Consider the following 24022-nt stretch of genomic DNA (forward strand, 5'->3'; position numbering starts at 1 on the left):
AGTTACTATTCTTTGGTCTTCATTAATATGGAGTAGTTCCTTAATCTTTAACATTGACGTTTTTGAAGAATATAGCTCAGTTTTTATTTATTTTTCACAGAATATGTCTCATTTGAAGTTTATCTGGTCATGATTAGATCTGCATTATGTATTTTTGGCAGGACTATCATAGATGTGATGTTGTGTTTTTCTTAAGGTTTCATTGCAGGAGGCCGATGCTATTGATTTGTCTCATTATTGGTGATGTTAGTTTGATCACTTAGTTATGATGGATTCTGACTGGTTTCTCCACTGAAAAGTGACTATTTTTTTCTTTATAAGTAACAAGTATATTTTGGGAGGTACTTTGAACCTATGTAAATATCCTGTTACTCCTCAGACTTTCACCTGCTAGTTTTAGGATCCATTAATGATTCATTCCTGAATCAGTTATTGTCATGATGTTTGCCAAGTGAGGATTTTCTAATTCATCATCCTTTTAAATTTATCAGTCGACTTTCCCTCAAGTAATGAATTAACTAGTTGATTAGTATCTCTGTGATCTCATGAATTCTTATGTTATTTAAAGGATTATATTTCTTTACTGTCATTTTTAAAAAATGCATATTGTCTCAGATTTGGCCAGTGGAAATCTTTTCAGGCTGGTTCTGTGCCTTTCTGACATGTCTTCATCATTCTTTGATCACTTCCTTATTTTCTAGTACATTAAGATAGTCCAGGTTCATCACACATATTTTCTCTGCTGTTGCCCTGATATCAGCTTTCTCTCCAAGGAACATTTGGTGGAAAATTATATTTAAAAAGAAGATTTTAGTGCTAGGTGTGCTCAGAAGTTCTGGGGTATCATTACTTGTAGGGCCCCTTAGCAAATAGATACCAAGGGCCATGTCCCCACACAGTTCTATATTTTTGTGTATCTATCTATATGATAGATACACATGAGTTAACACGGAGTTAACACATGAGTTAAAACCATGAGTTAACACTGACACCTCCAGTTCCAACCCTATGCTATAGGGTTTATTCTATCCATTCCCCTTTTCGTATCTGTAACTCGTTTCTCCAACAGTGAGAACCTGGCTCCCTTTATCGACAACATATTTACTTATTTGCAAACTCCCAGTGTACCCAGAAAGTAAATTCAAAATTGCTAACTCATGTGAAAAGAAACCCATTAACTATAATTCAACATATTTAAAAAATGTTAACCTAAGGGTCTATAGTCCAAATACAGTGTTCAAAGTTATAGGAGTTAGTTTTTCTCCCTCCCCTTTATCAGTGTGGTTTTGTTACTCATTTGAAATACAATTTGGTTTATTTGATTCTGTTTGTGTTTCATGTTGGGCTCCCCTCCCTCCATTTTATCATTTTATTTATTGTCCTTTTTTGTATATGTGAAATGTAACATGGTTCCAAAGGTTGAAAAGATAATCACAAAGAAATGTCACTCCCATTTCTTCTGTCTAGTCCACCCTGTTCTTACTCACCTTACCCAGGGTAGATAATTATCAATCAAGACACTATGACCAGGCTGGATATGGTGGCTCATGCCTGTAATCCTGGCAGTTTGAGAGGCTGAAGAGGGAGGATCACTTGAAGTCAGGAGTTCAAGACCAGTTTGGGCAACATAGTGAGACTCTGTCTCTAAAATAAGAGAAATTTTCTGGGCATAGTGTAGTCCTAGCTACTTGGGAGGCTGAGCTAAGAGGATGACTTAAGCCCAGGAGGTTCAGGCTGCAGTGAGTCATGATCACATCACCGCACCCAGCCTGGGCAACAGAGTGAGATTTCTCTTCAAAAACAAACAAACAGCAACAAATGATAAATAACACTGTACTATAGGGTACATAGAGTAGAATTGCTGAGTCATAAAATATGCACATCTTCAACTTTAGTAGATAAGCTGTTTTCTAAGGTGGTGAAGCCAATTAAATATTTCTATTTATTTTTGGCTTTATATTAACAGCATGAGCATCAATTATATCAAGCCTGCTAATACTCATGCTGCAGCTTTTATTACCTCACTAGAATCCTGGAGATGAAGGGCAGCCTACTGAGGAAATGCGCTTTGCAGCATTTCATCTAACATTAACTCATTACCTTTTAAAAGAAGTAATATGTTAACTTGGTACAAAACTTTAAAATACAAAAGGGTATACAGTAGAAATTAAGTCTCTCATCCTTCCTCCACAGACATCCAGTTCATCCTGGAAACAGCCACTGTTACCATTGGTTTATTAATTTATTCAGTAGATATTTATTGAATGCCTCTTGAATGCCAACCATTGCTCTAGTGTTGGGGGATGCAGGGGTGAACAAAACAGGCCAAGATCTGCTTTAATAGAGCTTTCATCTTTCTGGGAGAGATTAAAAATAATAAAGTCTCTATAGAAGGAACAGAACTGAGAAAAGAACAAAGAAAAGGAAAAAAAAAGGAAGATTGCTTATTTATCTATTCAGAAACAGTCTATATATATCTGGCATATTTTAATGTTTATTCTTAACCACATACATATTTTACTGCATCTTGCCTTTTTCTTGTTATATCATGGAGGCTGTTCCTTATCAGTACATTAATGCCTACAGAGTGGTTTTCATAATACAAATTTGTCCCAAAATAAGCTAATTTGGATTATGAGAATTTAATTTTGCTCGTTTTATTTTACACCCTTAATTTGACTTCCCAGCACCACTATGAAGCTATCTTTGCAGCTATGTAATTGGTGGGTTGTTGAAGTTCTCTCAGACACTTGGTTTGCTGTTTTGACATAGTAGTAATAATCTTGTATGCATTTGCATTGTTTTCATCGATTTCTTTGCTCTTTTTACTGTTCTGTCACCTCTTGATTAAAGGTTTAATTACCTAAACATTAAAATGTGTATACTTTGTTAACTACTGAAGTAATTGTGTGACATTTATTTCAGTGATAATTAAATACTTTTTTTTTGAGTCAGAGCCTCACTCTGTCGCCCAGGCTGGAGGTCAGTGGCATGCTCACGGCCACCCCAGTGGCGACCCGCTGGTCTCCGGTGATCTTTCCGCCTCAGCCTTCCAAGTAGCCGGAACTACAGGTGCGCACTACCACACCTGGCTAAATTTTTTTTGATTTATTGTAGAGACGATGTCTCGTCAAGTTGCCCGGGCTGGTCTCAAACCCATAGGCTCTGGCAGTCCACTTGCCTTGGCCTCCCAAAGTGCTGGGATTACAGGCTGACCCACTGAGCCTGACCAATAATTAAATTTTTTTGATGTGGAAAAATCACCCAATGAGAGTTTGTTGAGGAAGGTCAATTCTCCTAAGGGGGGATAACTATGTTCTACTACTGCTCTAGCTGTCTGTTGTCAGTGTTTCTCTAGGGCCTTCAATTAACTCTTTGCTGCCTCCACTTGTTTTTGAGAAACGTCTAAAATCACTCACACCTGTTTTAGGCTTGATTACAACATGGAGCATACAGTCATTACATGGAGTAGTGAGCAGTTCCTGCTATTTCTCACTTCTTCCATATAAATAGTTGAATTCATATAAGTTGAATTAAAGCATGGTGTGACTCCTTCATGGTAGGAATTGACCTAATTGAAGTAGAGTTGAGGAGGAGATGCCCAAGCAGCGTCTCGTTTATCTGTGCAAGTGTGTTGACCCCTTGCTAGGTGATATTAGTTGCTGTGGGTACAAAGGAGAATAATTTATAGTTCCTGTTCACAAACAATGTGTAGTCTAGTGAGAGAAGCGATTTAAAAGTAGATGTTTGTAATGTAAAGTGGTAAGAGCTGTGATAGAAATATATCCAGAAGACAATTAGCCTAGAATTTGTATGCTTATTAGCTGTCTGTCTAATACTTCTGAGACAGCTTAATAAACCCTGGTGTCCAAGGAAGGCTTCCTGGTGAAAGTGACACCTATTAGGCCTAAAAATAAGTCCCTACTATGCATAAGCAAATATATATTTTAGTAGAGAAATGGCAAAGTGTGTAAGGGTAAGTAACTAAGTCCTTTGGTGTTGACTGGAGCAGAAAGTGAGAGATGGGGCATCCTCAGAGGAGGCTAGAGTCTGTTCAAGGAGTACCACATATGCCCTGTCCATGATTATACACCAGCCTAATAATACAGTCGTTAGTAACTACCATTTGCTAAGCTCTTACTATAAGCCAGGAATTGTATTAAGTGCTTTATAGGTATTCTCTCATGTAATCCTCTGGGACATTCACAAATGAAAATATGGAGTTGCAGAGAAGTTGAATAACTTGTTCAAGGCCATGTCTAATGAGCACAGAGAGTGAATTCCTAAGTGCAGTAGTTTGTCTGACTCCCGAACCTTTTAATTAGAGAATCATTAGAAAAGTGTTAAGCAGGGGAATAGCATGATTATATCTTCATTTTGGACTGATTATTCTGCAGGCAAAGTGGGGATGGAATTGAGAGGGACAAAATGGGAGAAAGGGAGTTGGAAAGGGAGTTGGAAAGCTGATGAGGTAGTCCAGGTGAGATTGATTGAAACCTGAACTAGACTAGAAGTTATTTGATAGGCACAGGAGTGATGACTTGCAGGAATATTTAGGAGATGAAATCAGAAGATCTAACTAGTTGATTAGGTATGGTGGAGTCAGGGAGAGGAAGTCAAGGGATACTTACAGGTTTTTAGCTTGGATTACTGTATGGTGGTGTCAGATATTAAGATAAAGGACTGGAGGCAGATATCCTTTAAGAGAAGATTAGTTTGATTTTGGTTAGGTGATTTGAGGTACCAGTGGGAACATGCAGTGGAATTCTACTGTAGGCATGTGAATCTGAAGTTCAGATGAAAGGTCTGGGTTAGAGATAGAGATTTGGAAGTTATTAGGTGGCAGTTGAAATAGGATAGACAAGTAAACTCACCTGGAAGGCATAACCCTGGGAAACCTGAGTCTTAAGGAGACAGTGGTGAAAGAAGAGACTTAGAGGTAAAAGGAGAACCAAGAGAAGGGGAGGGTCACAGAGGCCAAGAGAGTAGAAAATATCAGGAGGGGTATGTTCAATGGTTTCATGTGCTGCAGAGACACCCAGGAAAGAAAGGACAGAAAGGTGACCCTTGGCTTTTCCCCTTAAGAAAGAAGTCATTGATGACCTTGGTGAGAGCAGTTTTAGTGGAATGGTAGGCTGATTGTGAGACTTCAGTGGACTCAGGAATGAATTGAGGGTTGGGTATAGGAGGCCAGGACTATAGATAATCTTAGGAAAAGTTTGAATAAAAACTGGAAAAAGAATTAAAAAGTATGCGTGGAGCACAGGTTGAACCGTTGGCTCTGTATACTTTCCACTGTGGGGAAGTTGGTTTGGGCTCAGTCCAACAAGTAGAAAGACCTTGAAACTTTTGGGGACTATAGAGTTAACTCATGAGAGTTGGTCAAATGCTTCCTCTGAAGCTTTCAGGTGACTTCTTTTCCTGAATGGAATATAATTTGTTGTCAATGCAATGTACATGTCAGAAAATCATCACCTACATATATTTATTATAATTATATTTGGCCAAACAAAAACCCCACACTGTGGTGGGGGAGATTGGTAGAGGAAACGCTGGGAAAGAAAATGATAGTATGGAAGTATGGAGTGACTGTTACATGTTAGGCACTCTCTTATTGTCCTTCATGTATTTTATTTTACATTATTTTATTTTATTTTTGAGTTGGAGTCTCACTCTGAGAGTGAGTGCTGTGGCACACTCATGGCCACCCCAGTGTCGACCTGCTGGGCTCTGGCAATCCTTCCGCCTTAGCCTCCTAAGTAGCCAGAACTGCAGGCATGTACTACCCACACCTGGTTAATTTTTTTATTTATTGTAGAGACAAGATCTCACAAAGTTGCCTGGGCTGGTCTCAAACCTGTGGGCTCAGGCAATCCACTTGCCTCAGCCTCCCAGAGTGCTGGAATCACAGGCACATTATTTTATTTTATCCTCATAGCCACCCTATATGGGTAGTGGGTTATGCTCATTTTCTAAATGAGGAGGCTGAGATCCTCTCTCTCTCCTTATTCCAGGTTCTGCCACTGAATGGCTGTGACTTTGGAAAAGTCTCTCAGTTCTCTCATTTGTAAATCTGTAAAAAGTCCTGATTATGATACTTTATGTTCTTTCCAGTGTGAGGTTCTAGGAGTCTGTGAATATTTACTAATAGTGTTCTTATTTGGGCATGAAAAAAAGGCTCTTCAGGGAATTTCCCCCCTCTCAGTGAATTAATAACTTAATAGTAACACCATCAGGTTGTCCAGACTAAATAATTTATTTTCCCATCACAAAGTGAATACCCATTATGTATGTGGCCTTAGAAGGCTACTGTAAAATAAATCAAGTAAATAGGCTTGGTGACAGGCTCTCCATCAGTTGTTACTGGCTCTGGGCGCATGGGCAAATAGCTACCTGCAAGATTGTGTGATGATTTTTAAGTGTGTTATAGGTTAAGTGCTAAGTATTTTTATTAATTTAGGAAGTACTTTGGCATGTGGCCTTTAAAAATTACATTATTATATTATCATACATCTTGATTAAGGCAACAAAACATATTTACTATGGCTATCTTCACAGCTGGGGTGAAATATTTTATAGCCTGTATAATGCGCCACTAGATGATGATGACTCTCTGTTCTCATCAGAAAAATGAGTGTTGGGAAATGAATTAGAAGCTTTAAAGGTCTATTTAATTGTGAAAATTAATTTCAGGGAATAGTATTATGTGCCCAGTGAGTGCTTAATAATTGAGGAGGAGAAGAAAAAAGGGAAATTATGAGACTTTCAAATTCAAGTCCATCTTGGAAAAAGATGAGGATAAAAATATAATGTTAATGTGACTATCAACAACATGCTTTACAACATGATGTAAAAAGAAACAAAATTAGCAAATACAAGACATTTTAAAATTAAATATTATCCCAAATCAGAGTCCATGTATTCTAGCTATGTTAATCCTGGAAAGCAGAAGTTCTTATTTACAGGGAATATCACCTCAGAGGACATTATACAAATTTATGGGAGCATTTGTGTCTTCTAATGTAATTTTTTGAGATACTATTTCATTATAAATTATTTTCCTTTGATTTCCCCTTTATAGTATAGCTAGCATATTTTTTGCTGTTGTTTTTGGGGTTTTTTTTTTTTTTTTTTGCATTTTATTTTTTGAGTTGGAGTCTCATTCTGTTGCCCAGGCTGGAGTGCAGTGGCACACTCATGGCCACCCCAGCGTTGACCTGTTGGACTCTGGCGACCCTTCTGCCTCAGCCTTCCAAGTAGCTGGAACTACAGGTGTGCGCTACCATGCCTGGCTAATTTTTTATTTATTGTAGAGACAAGGTCTCGTCAAGTTGCCCCGGGGAAAAAAGGGAAATGATCCACTTGCCTCAGCCTCCCAAAGTGCTAGGATTACAGGCTGAACCACTGAACCCAGCCAGCTAGCGTATTTTTAAACGTTTATTTACTTTAATTAAAAAAATTTTTTTTTTTGGAGAGACGAGGTTTTACTCTGTTGTCCAGGCTGAACTCAAACTCCTGACCTCAAGTGATCCTCCTGTTTTAGTCTTCCAAAAGTGCTGAGATGACAGGCATAAGCCACTGTGCCTAGACTGAGAGTTCCCTCCCTTCCTTCTTTCTTTTTTTGAGATGGGGTCTCTCTGTGTTGCCTAGGCTGGTCTTGAACTCCTGCCTCAACCTCTCAAAGTGCTGGGATTACAGGCATGAGGCACCACACCTAGCTGAGAGTCTTAATAAAGTAACTGATATGACTGTCCCATCATATTTCCAGGTCTTGCCCACACTCAAGGAAAGAGGATTATATAGGCATGTATACCAGAGGGCAGGAATCTTGGGGGTCATCTTACATTTCTGCCTCCTACAGCCAATATTATCACATCTTCATACCTATAACTCTTAACTGTCAGTGGAGTTCAGTTATTTGAAAAAGGACACCAGTAACTACTTTAAGCATTCACACAGCTAGTGAGTACCTACTCTATGCCAGTACTTTTCTAGGTACTGGGGTGAATAGGGTGAGCCCTTGCTCCCAGGTAGGGTATCTTCTAAGGATAAGTGTAGTGAAGAAAATCAAATGGAGTACAGGATTAGAAGTGGGGTGGGGTGGATGTTCTTTTAGGTAGGGTGGTCAGGGAACTGAGACCTGAATGGTGAGTTACCGTGGTATGGAGCTTTGGGAACAAAACATTCTAGTAGAGGGATGGTCATTATAAGGACTCTAAGTCAGTTATAAACTTTGTATTTAAGGAATAGTAAGGGCAGTGTGACTGGAGCAGAATGTGTGAAGAGAAGAATAGGATATGAGTTTAGGGAGGTGCTTGGGTGACAACTCATATGGAGCTCTGTAGGCCTTGGTAGGGTATGGTGTTTTTTCAGCGTGAGATAGGAAGGCATTGGAGGATTTTAAGCAATGGAATGACTGATCTGACTTACATTTTCAAAAGATTTGTGTGAAGAAATGGCTTGTAAGGGTGGAAATGTATAAATACAAAGAGATGAAGTCTGTAAAGGAGAAGAACAGAGTCTTACGAGTCAGATGATGAGACACTGGCTAGACTGGGGTCAAGGAAAGTCACCTGAGGAACTGACACCTGAGTTGCACCTGGAGAATGGAAAGTGAAAAGAGGAAGGGTGGTCCCAGCAAGGAACAACTTGTGTCAAGACTCCATGGCATAAGGGAGCATGTCAAGTGCTCCAATGGAATGACTGGAGTTAGGCAGGGACCAAATTCCACAGACCTTGAAGGCCCAATTAAATTTTTTTTTTTCCCCTGTGATTCTTTTATGCTAAGAGCCTTGAAAAGTCACTTAAGGGTTTTGAGTAGGGGTGGGAGTTGTAGAGGGAGAGATTGAGGGAAATGGTTCACAGTCAGTTTTATAATTTGGTAAATTCTTTTTTTGGCGACTGCATGGAGGACAGCTGAGGGAGGTGTGAGTGGAAGTGGGAAGATCAGTTAAGAGCTGTGTGATGTCCAAGTGGAGGTGAAGGGTGGAGTGGACTACAGTGGTAGCATGGAAGTTGCACAGAAGTCAGTCAACTGGAGAACTAATTTAGGAGGTAGAGTCAAAAACTTACTGATGTATTAGGTAGGAGGCAAGATCGTGGGCGGTGTCATTCTGGCTTCCACAGGTGAATTCACTAAGCTAGGGAACATTGCACAAGGACAGGCTTTTACTGGGGAGAGGAATAGAGAGTATGAAATGAGTTTAGGTGTACCTTTGAGAAAATAGGCAGAGGTATATATGGATCTGGAATTCAGAAAAGAGGTCTGTTAGTATCTTCATTTGTTAATTTTGAGGACTTAACTGTGCCAGATACTGTAGGGTGCTGGGGTAAAGATGAGTAAGATGTTCATTAAGCTTTTGTTGAGTGCCTATAGGTCCTCTGTTGTGTCATGGTCATTGCCCTTTGGGAGCTTATTTATCAATAAGACAGGTCAATACCAAGTCACCGTAAGTTATGATGGGGAAACAGAAGCTGATTCAAGAACATATAAATGGGGGTGAAGGATAGAGGAGAGTTTATTCTCCTGTTGCCCTGAAACTGGTAAGGCGTCTTTTTTTCCCTCAAATTGAGACTCTGCATTTCCCCAGAATATTAACTCATCATGGTTAGTTTCCATATACTCTATTCCCCAAGTTACCTTGGGAATAAATAGGCATTTGTGGACTGGCCACAGATATTGCAACATTGTTTCTTTAGAAAAGACTTAAGAATCCTAAGGTTTATAAATAATTTGTTTTTGGAATGTCATCTTTTGTTAATTGTGGAGGAAGTGAGATTAGAGAAGGAATCATAATTATCACAGTGCAAGGAGAGGAGTAATGAACTTTGTTAGTTGGTATTTGGGGTGATGTCTATCTCAGAGTAAACCATCGCCAATTGTTGAGTTGAATATTAGTTGGGAAGCAGATATTCCTGGAACTGAGATATGTGAATTGTTTCCTTCATGTACTTCAGTTCTGAAACACTGTCTTCTCATGAGTCCCACCCATTATAAAAACCAACACAGAGCCAGGCATGATTGATCACTCTTCTTTTTTCTTTTTCTCCTGTATTTTAAAGATTTGGGGTACAATTCAGGGTTAGATATACTAATGTTCATCATGCAGGTACTCTTGTTGATGAGGTGTTCCCCTCTCTCCTCTGGCATTTTCCTTCAACTGCCAATCCCACCCCTCTCTCTTGGCAGTTTCCCACTACTGGTTGGCTCACTCTTCTAATCTCAGCACTTTGGGAAGCTGAGGCAGGAGGATTGCTTGAGCCCAGGAGCTTGAGACTAATCTGAGCAGCATAGTGGGACCTAATTTCTACAAAACATTAAAAAAAAAATTAGCCGGATGTAGTGCCATGTGCCTGTAGTCCCAGCTACCCTCAAGACTGAGACAGGAAGATCAATTGAACCCAGAAGTTTGAGGCTTTGCTGAGCCGTGATCGTGTCACTGCATTCTAGCCTGTGTGACAGAGTGAGACCCAGACAAAAAGAAAAAAAGAAAAAAGAAAAAAAAACAAAAATGAAAAAGTAACATAGGCTTATCCTAACAAACTAAATAACAGACGTGAAGAAAGAACAGAGAGTCCTATCCTTCCTGAGTTCTGATAATGCAAACCTGTGCACTGTCTGAAAATCCTGAGTATGAGTTTTATATTTTTGCAGATGGGAATATAGAATAGTGATATGCAAAGATTTTAAAGGAGTGTTGTCTCAGGATAATGCTATTGCTAAGGTTTATTTACATTCCACTGAAACTATAAAATTGTTAGTTGTAAAAAACCACTCTAAATTCCTAGAGACATTGAGAAAGAACACCAAGAAAGGTGCTATATAATAATTAAGTGGTTTCGTAAGTAAAAGTATTTGGAAAAAAATGAGAAACATACAAAGTGTGATAAGAGAGTATAACCTTGGTTAGTAAAGTAGAAATTAGGAAGCCAACTACTTACTGAATCCTGGGCAGGAGAGCTTCCTAATGAAAATATTTCATTATAAATAGTTGAGGGATATTATAAAGATGGGGACATGTATTTTTCTTATTGATTCCTTAGTCTGACATGGAGTCCCACATTTGTGTTCAGTGTAATATTTATTTATTACATCCTTGTGGGACACCAGGAAGAAAGACCTAGTCACTGCCTTCTAGGATTTACATTAGGACACATATACTTAACTAATTCTGAAAAGTCTCATGTTAACTAACATTCTGTCTGCATCAGTGTTTGCTCATTTCTCATTGCATTGGTTTTCAGTACAAGTCAGAGGTCATCTTTATCTTTTTTTTAATGCATTCTTTTAAACAAATATCTCATCATCTCATAATAATTTTTACTGTTTAAAGGTTTTTGAAATATATTTTATATGAGATAAATCCTTTCTTGTTTTAAAAGAAGAAAAAACTTCAGAAATATATTGAGTTTAAACATAAAACTCCCCAATCAATCCCTATCTTACCACATTTCCAGTCCTTTCCCTGGAAGCTCCTACTGTTGACAGTATGGTGTGTGTGCTCGGACTCCTTTGTTCTATGTCTATATTTACCTGAAACTTAATTTAGTAAAAATTTAGGTGCCTTCTAGGTGCCAAGCATGTATGTACTCACATATATATTTAGACACACATATATACTCACATATACATATTTACATAAATATATCTTATTTTACTGAAACCTGTTCATCTCACCAATATGCTTTGGAGCTCAGGCTAGAACATACAGATCTATTCCGTTCTTACTAATGGCTGCTTTGTATAGCTGCATTATAATTTACAATTTCCTCTCACCATATTGTTGGACGTGCAGTCACCCCAGCTTTTCTCATTACAAGCAATGCTGTAATTAATAGCCTTATATATTTCTAGAAACACAATTGCTGGGCTTTAAGAAATATATACTTAAAATGTTGATAAATTTTTTGACCTCCAAAACGTTGAACCATGTACTTCCAACAAAATATGAGAACATTGTTTCCTACATATATGATTTAGTTAAAGAGTTTTAGAACTTGGAGGACTACAGAATGTAGTCTAATCCCCCACCCCCTTTTCTTTTTTTTTGAGTTGGAGTCTAACTCTGTCGCCCAGACTGGAGTGCAGTGGCCGTTCCCGGCCACCGCAGCCTCGACCTGCTGGTCTCTGGCGATCCTTCCGCCTTAGCCTTCCAAGTAGCCGGAACTACAGGTGCGTGCTACCACACCTGGCTTATTTTTAAATTTATTGTAGAGATGAGGTCTTGCCAAGTTGTCCAGGCGGGTCTTGAATCCGTGGGCTGAGGCAATTCACTCACCTCAGCCTCCCGAGGCACGGGATTACAGGCTGAGCCACCGAGCCCGGCTCATCCCCTTTTTCAAGATGGAAACTGAGTCTTCAGGAACTTGATTTGTCCAGATCTTAACTCCAGCAGAACTATGAGCTTTCCCCAGTTTCTGATCTTTGTCCTCCTGAAGCTGACTTAGTTTAGAGACATTTAATATTGCAAGGTGCTATAGTAGTTTTACTGTTTTAGTTTCTTCTCTGTTGTTACTCAAAACAAACTTCTTTTTCAGTCTCACATTTTCCATTAGTGCTGCCCAGTCTATACCCCTTGCCATGTTGTCTGTATGGAACATCTTTTATCTAATATCCTTAAAAAGTCACCTTCTTCCATTATTTAAACCCTACCTTATCCACAGGGTATATGGATTACTTTAGATTTACCCATGGGTACAGCAAAGAGAGTGTTTTATGAATCTTATTTCATCATTAGCCACTGATTCTACTGGTTGTCAAGTAAGACATAAGATTCTTTGTTTATAGACTCTGAGAAGAAAATAGACTGTAGGCATTTGTCTGTTACACTATTTCTGCTACACTTGATCATTGTACATTTGTCAAATAATGTGATTCTGTTTCAATTAATGAAATATAGCTTAACATTTAAAAATTTATTAGCCACGATTTATTTTTCCTCTTAGAAATGACCTTTAGGAAAGTATTCTGCTTATAAAGTATAAATAGATTCTCTTCTTGTGTCAATGTATTTATTCCTAAGGTGCCTGCATTGTATGCTTCTCTTATAAAGGTATGGTTCCTGTGTCCTCTTTTGATGGGCTATGAGAATTTGTGTCAGTGACATCCCAAGTTGATACTGTTGCTGAGCTGGTCATATAACAAGATTATGACTTTAAGTAAAGAATCAACTGATGAAATTCTAAGGGACAGAGATCAGCCTTGATGCATATTTCAATCATGATAAAAGATAGGGAATTCAATATTAGATATGAATTAAATCTGGTCCATGAATGTTGTTCAAAACTGAGGATAGCAGTCTAATCATAAGCTCATCAATTATTCATTAATGTCTTGTGGGTATTAGTGCACAGAATACAGAAGAATCTTCCTCTGCCCTTTTAGAGTCTTTGCTCTACAACAGGAGGAAGAATATACATTATTCTCACTTTTTAAAAAGAGATTTATTTCCCTTAGTGTAGGTAGGGGAAACGTATGTGTACTCCAGAAGAAGATGAAAGGCAGGCCACCTATTTGCTTATTGGTAGGGGTTTGTGGAATTTTGATGGTAAGATTAAGTTTGAAACATGGAAGAGAGGCAGTTTTATAAGAAAAGTCCACTTTCATAATCTAGGAGACATGAACTTCTTGGACTTAACTCTTTGGCTTAAGTTTTTTTGTTGCTAAAATAGAGGTTGTGGCTTGACCGGTGCCTGCTTATTCCCTTATTCTTACACTATAGGTTTGGATTTGAAGGAATTCTTGGTTAGTTTGGTGGTCCCTTACCTGAGCCAGACAGTGGCTATAGTTTTAGGCAATAACTCTCACACTTTCTTGCTGAGTTTTGTTATTATTTTTTCATCACAGTAGACAATGGTATGTTGGCGTTAGAATAAAGATAGTGCTCATAAAATGAAAGGAGAAGACATTATATAGGTGGGGAAAAAGAACAAAAGACTAGTGTAATTTGTGAACTTTTCCTTTAGATTATATTGTAGAATGGCACAAATAAACTTATAAATCAGGCCAGGTCCAGTGGCTCATGCCTACTATAATGCCAACAATTTGGGAGTCTGGTGTGGGGGATCACTTGTTGCTAGGAACTGGAGACCAACCTGGGCAACATAGCAAGAACCTGTCTCTATGATTATGCTACTGCACTCCAGCCTGGGCAACACATTGAGACCTCACCTCTTAAAAAAACAAACAAAACAGAACAGACGTTGATAAATCAGGATTTTAGGTTGATTTCTCAGAGTTTTTTTTTTTTTTTTTTTCAGTTTCACAGAAAATAACCAAGATATTGGATTTAACAAACAGCAAAGTATGCACAGTAGAACATTTTTATAACATTTTACAAATGAAAAGCCAATTTCCTTTATACAGACAATAATGCAAATGTTCACAGTAGCTTTGCTACAAAGAAATTAAATTGCTGCAATTGATGATTCCACTGCTTTAATGAGAGTTCATGTTATAATAACCTTTATTAATTAGGAAGATATCATATAATTTAAATCTGGGCAAGAATATTACAGACTCATAAGTCGCAACTGAAGAAATTAAGCAGAAATGGCTTGTCCTGTGTTTTCAAATATTATTACAACTAATAACCTCTGCAATCATCATGACTTTTTCACTGTTTTTTAGTTCTAGGTGCATATATTTTTCTGCTCCCAGCATACAGTTCATGCAGTTTTCAATGGGCTTAAGACCAAGAAGGCTGAGAGCAGGAAAAAGGATGATTATGTAATCTCTGAGATATCTTTTATTTATTTATTTATTTATTTTGAGTTGGAGTCTCACTCTGTTGCCCAGACTGGAGTGCAGTGGCCACTCCTGGCCACCGCAGCCTCGACCTGCTAGGTTCTGGCTATCCTTCCACCTCAGCCTTCCGAGTAGCCGGAATTAAGTTGCCCAGGTGGGTCTCAAACCCGCAGGCTCAGGCAGTCCACTCACCTCAGCCTTCCAAAGCGCGGGATTACAGCCTGAGCCACTGAGCCCGGCCTATCTCTGAGATATCTAAGCTAGAGCTACTGCAGTTTAAAGTTGCAATCTGTGACCTGTCATTCCTAAAACGCACCCCATTTTATGGAAGACTGCCTTCTAGGGATTCACATAATAGAACAAATGAGAGCTGAGAGACTGAGGGAAAGGTTGGTGGTTGAATGGGAAAGGTCTTGGGTAAATATTCAGAATTTAATGAAAATCTGATGACAGGTTTTGGCACCTGATCCTTTTCTGAAGCATAAGCTGAAGAAGGTATTAGTAGGAAAGAAAGAAGAAGAAAGTTTCCGTATGTAGAGGAACTCTAAAACAGAATGAAGGTTATTTGGATCATTTGATATTTATTTTGTTGGAGGATACCTGATTTGAATGCATTTGTTTGCAGATATTTGGGGAAGATTGTTTTAATTAGAGATTGGAGAGACTAAAGAAGGCTTGAACTGAATAGAAAGTAAAAATTCTGCGAAGTATAAATTGGACCTTTTTTTTTTAGCCTTGGGAGTCTTAACTGTTTTGTGATTGCACAATAAATAAAAGAGTAGCTTCTTCCAGTCACCACAAAATTAGTTATCATTGGCAAAATAAGCCTGGAGCACTGCACAGTCTAGAAGAACATTTCTCAAAAGATGGCCCAAGGCCACTGGTCCAAAAAATAGGCAAGTAACAAGCAATCTCATAGTCTTCATTTGTATATATCCTTTGTCAGCTTACTAATAATCAAGTGAAGCATTAAGCCTGTGCAAAATGTGGCATTCATAAATGCACATTAGCATAATACTGGAGTTTATGAAGAATTCTGATTTAAGTGTTCTACTAAGAAGTCTGGACACTATGCAGTATGTAGCAACATTGAAGTACTCCTATCCTACATATGAACTTGCATATGTTGGAATTATTTTACTTTTTTTATTTTTATTTTTTGAGTTGGGTTCCCACTCTGTTGCCCAGGCTGGAGTGCAGTGGCTCCATCATGGGTCACTGCAGCCTCAAACTCCTGGCCTCAGGCAATCCTTTCACTTCAGCCTCCTGAGTAGCTATGACTACAGGCATGTTGCTATCACACCTGGCTAATTTTTTTTTTTAATGTTTTATAGAGATGAGGTCTTGCTATGTTGGTGAGGCTGGTCTCAAATTTCTGGGCTCAAGCCATCCTTCCACCTCGGCCTCCCAAAGTGTTGGGATTATAGGTGTTAGTCACCATGCCTGGCTGGAATTTCAAAAATTTTACATTTCTGAAAGATTCATACCATCAGTAAATATTTAGTTGAGCTTTTCAGTTGTTTCTGTTCTTGTTTTTTTCATTATAAATTACTGTTCAGCTTTATCATTATCATTTAAATTTGTTATAAATTGTTTAGTTAACCCTATCATATATATTGATGCATATTTGTATCCACAACATTCTTTTTATGTAACTTTATCAGTAACTAGATTTTACATTGCAGTTCAAATCTGAATTTCCCTATATTAGCAAAGCATATGTATATGTAATCCCCAGTAGGGGACTGAAAATTACCTGTGACATATTTTACCTGGTCTGAATAGGATATGATAGAGTTTGAGAACTGCTGTCAAAGCAGTTAGTTGATGGGTCTCGAAGTCAGAGATAAAATTATTTGTAATTTCTTATGTGTCACAGCATGGCTTTTATAAGTTTAAGACCATGACAGACCTTGATTTGAATCTGCTATTTATTGGCTGTATCCTTGGACAAGTTACTTAATATTTTTTGTGCCTTAATTTCCTAATGTAAAATGGAAATTAAAAAGTACCTATCTAATTCAGTTCTTTGGATGTTAAATAAGATGTGTATAAAATGCACATCTTATACTTATTTAGTACTGTGCCTGGCTTATAGTAAGTCTTCAATAAATAGTAGCCATTATATTGTTACATGAGAAGTATTTTCTATATCTCTACTGTAAAATGGTTAATTTGTTATGAGATTATAACTGTTTTAAGCTTGTTTTGGGGTTAAAACATCTAACAAATATTTATTCAACAAATATTTCAATGCCTTTTGTGTTGAGATTCATGGTTAATTATAATGTTTATTTCAAATGATCTTCTTGATTATTTCAAATTTGGGAATCACCTTCCTATAAAATCTAAGTAAATTTGTCATATTGGCCACTTTCTTATTGTTTACTTGTGCTGATAATGTTACATTCTCTTCAATCAGTGGTTTCCTTGCGGGAAGCTTTTTAGTTCACTTGCCATTTTGTGAGTGATAATTTAATTAAAAGTAGATAACATTTGGAAAGCTTGCTTAAGTAGATGCATGTAAACTTAATACTTTCCATAAATAAGTAAAACCTTCAGCTCTGCCTCTGTGGAATTCCCACTCTTCTCTCAAGATACCAATTCATCTTACAAGGCAAGCAACTATTTTTGACATGCAGATGATGAGAGGGAGGCAGTGTCCATCTACATGTTAAATACTAGTAAAGCTCAGTTTTTTTCTCATTTTTCTAGGTTAAAAATTCATATCAACTCAGGCATGGTGGTCTCTATGCCTGTAGTCCCAGCTACTTGGGAGGCTGAGGCAGGAACACTTGAGCCCAGGAGTTCGAGTTCAGCCTGGGCTACACAGAATGACCCCATCTCTAAAAGAAATAAATAAGTAAATAAATGAAACAAATAAATAAGTAACCAAACAAACAAGCAAACAAACCTTTTTTCTTATCAAATGCCTATTTTTTATATTGTACTCTCCCTTGGATATGAGTACCTCATTTTGGAGAGCAAGTAGCCAAGCTGTTGAACATTAACTCTTATTCTGATATAGTAATATAACTGACAATTTTTGAGTTTGTTCATTTAATATTCTATTTAGCATCTTTGTAGTTGTCTTAGTATGATACTTGTGGAAGTATTTGACTATCAAAAAAATCATAAAGTCATGGCCTACTGGTTTTAAGTTGACATTATTTGTTATCTAGTCCTGCTTTCCTCAGTAGACGAGTTCTTCAAAGGTAGAGACTTTTGTTAACCTTTGTGATTCTGTCACCTAGTCTGGACCTATATTGTAGAGAGAGCTTAATTAATCTTCTACCAAATGAATTATAGGCAGATTTAGAAACTAGTTTGTCCCTTGGCAAAGAAGTGGAGGATCAATATGGTGATTGGTAAATGGAATTGCATGCACTCTCAATAAAATAATCATTGTCAGACTTTTTATGATACATTTCTCTAGTGGTCAAAGCTTAGCACATCTATAAACGTGTATTTGCAAACATATAAAATCATAGAATGGCAAGACTGTACATTCAGTGTTTCCCAGAGAAAAAGACATGTCAGAAATCCTGCCATGTGAACACTAATCCTGTAGCATTTTACAGGTCGGATGATAATACTCTCCTGCAAGGTTTAGGATTGGATTTGCAGAATATCATAATCAAGGTTACACCTATTTATTTAGACTTTTGGATGACAAGGGTAGAGTATATATCAAAAGAAGTGAAGTAGCCTTCCTGTGAGAAGGTAGAATGTGAGTTTTTTTGGAGAGTGTTTAAGATGCACACAGGACATCATTTATTTCCCCAAGTGATATTTATTTAAAGTTTAAGGATTACTACTTCAAATTATACATCACATGGGTGCCAAGAGCAGAAAGAAATTGCTAAACCATATGCTTGTAAATGCCATCTCTTTCCTCAAGAGAAAGATCATTTATATTTTGCAATTAAAGAGCAGAAGGTCTTTTTTCCCATAAAGCCCTATCAGTCAGGAAATATGTGGGGCAGAGAGGGCTTCCCAGGGGAGATTGATAGTGTTCAAGGACTCTTTGGCATCTCCACCTTGTGGAACTTTGTTCTTCGACTATTTTAAGATTAAACCCTGGAGAATAAATTTTACTTCTAAAAAATGTAATTAGCCCTTGTTAAAGTTTGTAAACGGTTCTGCTGTAAGTTAGCTTTAAGTAAAGAAATTGATATTTAGGTCAATTGGTTTCTTCCTCCTTGAGAGGCAATTATAACATTATAGCATTATGAGCTACATATGGTGCTTTCACTTTATTGATGGACATTGTTTATTATTTTGGTTAGAACAAATGGGCTTGGGTTTCTCACTGCATAACAAGTAGGCAGTAACCCTCAGGATTTTAGTTACCGCTGCTTTTGTCATTTTTAAAACTTTTGATTAATGTGAATCCTTGGAAAGTTAACTAACCAGGAAAAATAGTGTAGTTTCCAAACCCCCATCCCTAGTGAATAAATCCATTTGAGGTCCCAGAACTCAGAACTAATAAATGTATATGGCACCATGAAAGGAACCTTTTCCTGGTTGAGATATTCCTGTCTTCTGTTAATGTAAATCCGTATTTCCCTTGCCTTCCCACTCTTCTTCCTCCCATCTTAAACAGTTTGAGTGACTAGCTTACTCTTGCCCTATCCTGTGAAGATCATTAAGTTTAGACTCCCGGACTGTCAACAGGAACAAATCTCAGAATACTTTGCATCTGAGAAAATTTGCCTTAAGTCTAGAGCAAGTCAGACTGAAACTCTTAGGTGAAGATCTTTAATTGAGATATATTAGATAGAATGTTCTAGTAGGCTTCCCTATCCAGGTATCTGATTTACCTGTCTTAGTGTAATAAACTTTTTTTTTTGGCCTGTCTTATAGTAATGAACTTTATGTCCTTGCCTTCAAGTTGTTAATTAATTTTTCTCTGTAGAGTTAAAATATAGTCCCTCTGCTTGCCATTTCTGTCTTAGTCACTAAATCAGGCACTACTGGTTGTAGTAAATTAAAATACCTGTTATCTAATATGCAAATTAATTTATTTTATAATTTTAGTGACCAAATTTATTGAAATATTTGTTTATAGTTTTACTATAAATAAAACATGGTTATTATAAAATTTTAAAACATTATGGAAATATTTATCTCATTATGTAAAATTTTTCCACAGCCTTGATCCGTTGGATTAACTCGTTAATATTTTGATGTATTTTCTTGCTTTTTCAGTGTTTATTTTTATTTTTTTAAACAGAAGAGCTTACTGTGCTACTGTTTCATAGCTTGCCATTTGCATGTAAATACATATGTTTAAGGTTTTTTTCAATGTTATGAGCAACTTTATTGTTTTTTAATCATTTATAATATTTCATTATAAAGATATGCAATTATTTGTTTAACCACCTCCTTTATTTTTTAATTAAAAAAAAATTTTTTTTGACTTAGAGTCTCACTCTGTCAGCCAGACTGGAGTGTAGAGGCACGCTCATGGCCACCGTGGCCTCAACCTGCTGGGCTCAGGTGATCCTTCCACCTCAGCCTTCCAAGTAGCTGGAACTACAGGTGCATGCCACCATACCCAGCAAATTTTTTGATTTATTGTAGAGATGAGGGCTCACCAGCTTGCCCACTATGGTCTCAAACCCGTGGACTCAGGCAATCCTTTTGCTTCTGCCTCCCAAAGTGCTGGGATTACAGGCTCCAGCTGCTGCACTCAGCAGTTTTTTATTTATTGTAGAGACAAGGTCTCGCTATGTTTCCCAGGGTGGTCTCGAACCCCTGAGCTTAGGCAGTCCTCTTGACTCGGCCTCCCAAAGTATTGGGATTATAGGCTTGAGCCACTGCACCTGGTCTAACCACCTCCATTTAAACGGAAATTTATTTTTTTCTAGTTTTATGCTATTACAGAAAGTTCTGAAACTAACATCCATATGTTTTAAATTTTGTACTCTTGTATGAGTATTCATTCAGTTTACTTTTTTTCAAAATGACTAGCCAATATCTTTTATTGGAAGAAAATCCATATTTTTCCTCATTGAATTGAAATGCTACATTTATGTAAATACAGGAATCTTCCTAGACTTGCAATGGGGTTGACTCCTGATAAAAATTGATTGAAAATATTGATCTTTTTACAGTATTAGATCACTCTATCCCCATTGTATGTCTCTTCACTCATTTTTATTAAATTCTTCAATATAACTATAATTTCCTTTACATGTCCTATAAGTTTATTCCTAGATATTTCATGTGTTTTGCAGTTATAAATTGCAAATTTTTTTTTCATATTTTCCAGCTTGTTGTTTTTGACATGGATGAATACTATATATTTTCATGTAATTATTTTAATTATTTGTAATTTAGTGAATGTCATTTATTTTCTATGACATTTTTTTCCAGTTGATTCTTACAGAGTTTTCATGTGAGCAATCATTATCTACAGATAATCATTATTTTTCCTCCTTGTTTCCTAATGCAGTTACTTTTTATTTGCCTCTTTCTTTCCATGTAGCCACTCCAGCATGGTCAAGGCAGCTCACGGGTCCCAAAAGTGCAAAAACAGAAGCTGCCAAATGTTCTTAAGGCTTAGGCCCAGAACATAACTTCTCGTGTTTGAATCAATCCCAGGGCAAGCACAGAGTCAAAGGGAAAGGAAATGGAATCCACTTCTCAATGGAGAGGTGGTATGTGTGTATATTGAAAGGACAAATATTGAAGGCAGACATCTTTGGGACTATTTACCACATTAATAATGCATTAGTACAAACTTTTAAAAACATCCACTCCTCTTCATTACCTTTGATTTTGAATGTTACATTCTTATTTATTAGCCAAAGCATCTTGATTTTAAATGACAGGCCATAACAAAGAAATATTAAAAGGCAGTAGCAAGTTATACCATGTAATTTAAAAAATCATTCACTTCATTGATATGTGGTTTCTAAGATACACTTTAAAAAATATGCATGGGTAAATTCAAATTATCACTTTGTAGGTACATTAGTCCATTTTTGTAAAAGAACTCATTTTCTGTATACACTGTGGCACTGGTAACTGTTAACACCATTTACTTCTGTACAATAAGATTCAAAATAGAATTATATCGTCAATGATTTTTTTTGTGGATTTTTTTTTTGTATACTTGTATACAGTGGCTCTTTTCCATGTTGCTCATTAAAATCACTTCATAATGGTGATTCCAATGCCTGGGCCCCATTCTAGAACAGTTAAATAACAGTCTCTGATGAATAGGACTCAGGCACCTTTTTTTTTCTTCTTCTTCTTTTTTTTCCCTTTCCACTGTATGGCAAGCTCATTGAGAATCACTGGTCTAATTAAAATTATTTCTATATGCCAATAAAATTGTATGTATTCTATATTAAGTAGCTGTTTTCTGTACCAGGCAGTATTTTTATTGTCTCTAATTGGAAAAGCATAATTAAAATGTAAATTTAGCAAAATAAAATTATATTATTGAGAGGTGAAGATCTGGAGAACATATTAAGGTAGAATTTACATATGTAGTTTTTTTTAGGGATGATATACATGAATTTATTTATTATAAAGAATGACTGACGTAATTGTTGGGTCTGGCTAAGTCCCAACATATGTAGTATTAATGTTTATGAAGTATGAGTTGAAGAATTATAAATTTCTCTCTGAACTGGTTAGCCAAAAATCAATCATTGGGACAGACATGGTAGCCCAAGCCTGTAATCCCAGCACTTGGAGAGGCAGAGGTAGGAGGATTGCTTGAGCCCAGGAGTTCAAGACCAGCCTGGGCAACATAGCACGACCTCATTTCTACAAAACATTAAAAAAAGGAAAAAGAAAAAAAATTAACTGGGTGTGGTGCCAGGAGTTCAAGGTTTTGGTGAACTGTGATTATGTCACTGTACTCTAGCTTGGGTGACAGGGTGAGACCCTTGACTAAAAAAAAAAAAAAAAAAAAATCAATCATTGTTCATCAAGTCATTAAGCAAGTGATTTGAGTGTTAGCCATGACCTAGATAAAATATTAACAGAATATTATACCAGAGAATATATTCACTGGGTGTATGCATTGCATTATTTCTGCCAGGAAGAGTCTGTTTTGTTTAGAGTTATATACCAACACTGAATAGTGGATAGTGTTGTGAGAGTTTGTATTTAAGAGGAACGAGATTTTGAAGTCAGGTTCCAGTAGCTTTTAGAATTTCCTGGCGGCCATAGGAAGTGACCATGTTATTTTGAATGTCGATTGGGTAACCCAGCGAGAAACAAAAAAACCCAGTCTGGTCCTTTGTCTAGAGTACACTCAGTTCTTGATCACATGTTAGACCAGAGGTTGGCAAGCTATGGTCTGAGGGTCTAATCTGGCTGTTTTGTATAAATAGTTTTATTGGAACATAGCCATGTACATTCATTTACTTATTGCCTATTGCTTCTAGGCTCCCACTACAGAGTTGAATAGTTGTGACATAGATTGTACAGCTTGCAAAACCTTAAAATATTTACTGTTTGACCCTTTATAGAAAGCTTGCCAACTCCTGTGTTATACTGTTAGTGTATTACACATTAGACTATTGTATCATACATTACTTGCTCATATTCCTAAATAGATCTCTTAAGTTGAATTGGTCATTCATACACAACTGACTGGAGATGATTCGGCTTTTCAGGTTTTCAAATAGAGGCTGCAGCTGAGGGAGAAGGATTTACTTTGGCAATTAGGGGAGTATGCTGCTATCCCTCTGGTGCTCCTACTATAGGGAACCAGGATTTTGCTCACTTACCTGGGCGAGTGTTTCCTTGCATAGTTCATTTTACATGTTCTTCTGCATCATCCTACTTGGCTGTTTCACCCCCTACTGGGGGTAGGCATTTGGTGGTCAGTTAACTGAAACAGGCAGTTTGGGAATCTAGTCTCTGAGGATCTTCCACTGCAGTAGCAGGAGAGAAAGACCATTTTTCACACACCTTGCTAATTATGGATCTGGGTGTGAAATTTTAAAGATTAGGAGCTGCTCAACCTCTAATTGTGGTTCAGGTGGAGAGTTCAAAAAGTTGTAGTGGTCCAGTAGAGACAGCACATCTGGTTCAATTCCCCTAGGCTCTGGTGCAACGGCGGGTAGTGGCTATCTGTGCACTGTCAGCCACCTTTCCACCAGGGACTCCAGAATGCTAGCGAAGGCCTGAAGCACTTGCTGGTTACCACACTTATGAAGGCAGTACCTGCAAGTGCACTAGCAAAAATATAAACATTTTTATCTTTCAAAGAACATAACTCCCCTGTCTAACATGGAAAGCTGTTAA

Source organism: Carlito syrichta, unplaced genomic scaffold (assembly GCF_000164805.1).
Source record: "Carlito syrichta isolate Samal-C Ts95f unplaced genomic scaffold, Tarsius_syrichta-2.0.1 Scaffold311374, whole genome shotgun sequence".
NCBI lineage: Eukaryota > Metazoa > Chordata > Mammalia > Primates > Tarsiidae > Carlito > Carlito syrichta.